Source organism: Macaca fascicularis, chromosome 12 (genome assembly GCF_037993035.2).
Source record: "Macaca fascicularis isolate 582-1 chromosome 12, T2T-MFA8v1.1".
Taxonomy (NCBI): Eukaryota; Metazoa; Chordata; class Mammalia; order Primates; family Cercopithecidae; genus Macaca; species Macaca fascicularis.
In genome coordinates this window covers 127,528,243-127,531,360 of record NC_088386.1, presented here as the reverse complement: position 1 = coordinate 127,531,360, position 3,118 = coordinate 127,528,243, and the positions used below count along the sequence as shown (strand labels likewise).

The window sequence follows — 3,118 nt, the reverse complement described above, 5'->3', positions numbered from 1 at the left end:
GGTGCAGGGACTGGGCCTCCCCGGGCGGACATGCCCAGGACCCGCCCCAGGGCTAGAATTTCCCTCCGGTGCAGGACGCTGCCGGCCCGATCCTGGTGCTGTAAACCTGGCTGGAGCGGGGGAGGCGGCACGACGGGTTTTTTCTGTAGAAAATTAAAGTGTTGGCTCAGGCTGGACCCAGTGACTCGAAGTCTTTTCCAGTTCTGACTTTTTATGAAGAAGGAACTGGGCCCAGAAGCCATAAAAGGAGTTGGTAGGAGCTTAGAGAAAACCTTGGTGCCTGTTTTGGCCTCAACCACAGGCTCTTCCTGGTTCAAATGTCCCATTGTTTATTCGTGCTGCTGCCTACCATGGGGTGCCGAGGAGCAAAGCCTGACCCCGCGGGGTCCCTGGGGTGGGGGAGGGATGTTAAGCAGGCCAGGGCTGCAGAGGGGGCTCCCGGCTCTGCCCAGATGGGGAGGGTGTGGGGTGGGTGGCTGATGGGGGTCCCTGGAGAACAATGAAGCAGGTGTCCAGGCTTCCAGAAAGTTCAGGTTGGAGAAGGGGCTGCTGGAATTGTTGCTGGAACACAGTGGGGGGACTAGGTTGTAGTGTTGGCCACGACTCAGAACATAGGATCAACGAGGGCGCGGGAGGGGGGGACCCGCCAGGCGACAGGGCCAAATGAGCTAGCATTTGCTTGTGGTGCCATTGGGAACTGATGTTAGAAGCAAATGACCCAGCGCTGCGTGTCCCTAGCCTCTTGATCTTACCCAACATCTTTGGGCCTCGAATTCCTCATCTGTAAAATGGGAACAGGCGCTCCTCCGCAGGGCTGGTTCGGGAATTGAAAACGGGTATATGTAGGCTTCCGTCCCCCCTTCCCCTCTCCCTCCCAGTGGGGCAGGGACGAACTCCCACCTCCACTCAGCATCTCCCGCGTCTTTGCCACTTTTCAAAGTCTCTGGTGCCTGCTCCCCTGGACTCCTTCCAAGGCCTGGTTTCTCGCGAGCAGGTTGAGGGCGGCCGGGTAGGGTCAGTAAGAGGAAGGCTGGGGGAGCGGCGCCCCCTGGTGGCCAGTTGCAGGAGAGCCTGGACGGTCCCTGGGGACAAGTCTAGGCTAACCTGGTTAGTGCCCGATGGCGTCTGGCACGTGAGAACCTCCCAGAGGCTGACCATGGGGCTCCACTCAGGGAGGCTTCCCTTCTGACTCACTTTCCCCGTTGAGTAAGCAGAGAGAATGCTGGTTCCCCACAGCAGCGTTTCCTCTGCCTTCTCATGGCCCAACTTCTTTGGCCTCAACAGGCTTCTCCCGCCCAGGTGGAATGAAGGAAACTGTTATTTATACTGTGCCTTACAGTTTCCAAAGCCCTTCGACGCACATTACTTGTCCTGAGGTGCGCTGCGGCGCTAGACGGAGAGAGGATCGTGGTTCAGAGCAGGGCTTCAGCCCCAGGGGTTGGTTGGGATTCCGCCTCCTCCATCCAGCTGTGTAACCAGGGTGACCTTCAAAACATTGACTAACTAGTAGGACAGGCATCAGCCAATCAGAACAGACCCTGCCACAAACACTAGGTTTAGCCAAATGCCTGTGTCCTGGCCGAAGAGTCTGCAATAACCCCCCCGCACTGGGCCTCGGTTTCTCCATCTGCAGTATGGGATAGTGCCAGTACTAGCTCCACCTCATAGGGCTTTAGATAAGTTCATGCACGGAAGGGATTTGCAAACCAGGGACTGGCCCATAGATAGCATCCCAGGAAGCACCAGCTTTGTTACTTGACCTGCCTCCTCTCTGCCAGAGGTGAGTCACCTCTCATACTCAGTGACTCAGAGTGGCCACTTTTAAGGGAGACTCCCCAACTGAGTCCCCTGTGTGCATCTGAGCTTACCTACTGCTCCCTCAGGACCTCCTTCTTGGGAGCAGCCTCACCTATCCTGAGGCATCCACAAACCCCTGTTGCTGAAGGTTTTCTCTGACTCTGGTCCTGATCCTCCTCCCATGCCTCAGACCTCCCCTCTCTGCTGTTCCCTGCAGCCCTCCTCCACACCGTACCCCAGCCAGACACTTCCCACCGCACGTCTCTCCCGGAGCTTGCCTGCCCTCGGCTCATCTCCTAGCCTAGAAGCCCAGAGCCATCCTGCCCCAGCCTCCCTCTGCCCCAGGGCAGCTGCTTCCCCTTCTCTGAGCTCCAAAGCACCTCTCAATACCTTGCGCAACCCCATTACACCAACCTCCCATCTACCCACAGCCTCTGGCCAACCCCCTGTCCTTGTCCCTGGTGCTCCTGCTGGATTTATCTCCCTAAAACACGGGCTGCAGTACTCCCTGTCTCAGAAGCCTTCAGTGCCCCCTCCTGGTCTTCCCAATCCAGCCCGCACTTTAATCGTCATCACAGTTACCATTTACTGAGCGCTCCCCACCTTTCTCCTGTGCCAAGCGTTTTATATGTGTTATCTCATTTAATCTTCCTGCCCGCCCCCAACAGCTGGCACATCTATTATTATCCTCACTTTGTAGAGGCTCAGAGAGTTAAGTATGATAACTTGCCCAAGGTCACTCAGCTAGTGGGAGGCAGAGCCAGCTTTCAGCCTCACGCCACCTAACTCCCAGTCTTGTTTGGCCATCTGAGGGGCTGCTCTCCAAGAGAGCTTTCTCCTGCCTTTTTTTTTTGAGACTGAGTCTTGCTGTATCTCCCAGGCTGGCGTGCAGTGTTGCAATCTCGGCTCACTGTAAGCTCCGCCTCCCGGGTTCAATCAATTCTTCTCCTTCAGCCTCCCCAGTAGCTGGGATTACAGGCGCCTGCCACCACCCCCAGCTAATTTTTGTATTTTTAGTAGAGACTGGATTTCTCCATGTTGGCCAGGCTGGTCTCCAACTCCTGACCTCAGGTGATCCACCCGCTTTGGCCTCCCAAATTGCTGGGATTACAGGCATGAGCCACTGTGGCTGGCCTCTCCTGCCTTTCTGGGAATTTCTACCTCCTCATTTTGCTGGCGCCTGGGGCTAGCTGCTTCAGACCACTGGCCCTCCACCCTCACACTTGCCTCCTCCTTCCCAGCCTTGTCTTAGCCTGGAATGTACCTTCTCTTACCTCCAATCAAAATCTTCTTCCATCCCAGCTGGGCTTAAGGGCTGCCT

At 56.5% G+C, this 3,118-nt stretch overlaps 1 long non-coding RNA gene across 1 annotated transcript; it reads right to left on the bottom strand.

Annotated features, from left to right (window-relative positions):
- Positions 1-316: 316 nt before the first annotated feature.
- LOC107127017 (uncharacterized) lies at positions 317-1,473 on the bottom strand. The gene is made up of 3 exons (XR_001484280.4): positions 901-1,473; positions 753-814; positions 317-561 (listed from the first exon to the last, which is right to left on the bottom strand). It is a non-coding gene; the product is annotated as an uncharacterized lncRNA (long non-coding RNA).
- Between the last annotated feature and the right edge of the window lie 1,645 nt (positions 1,474-3,118).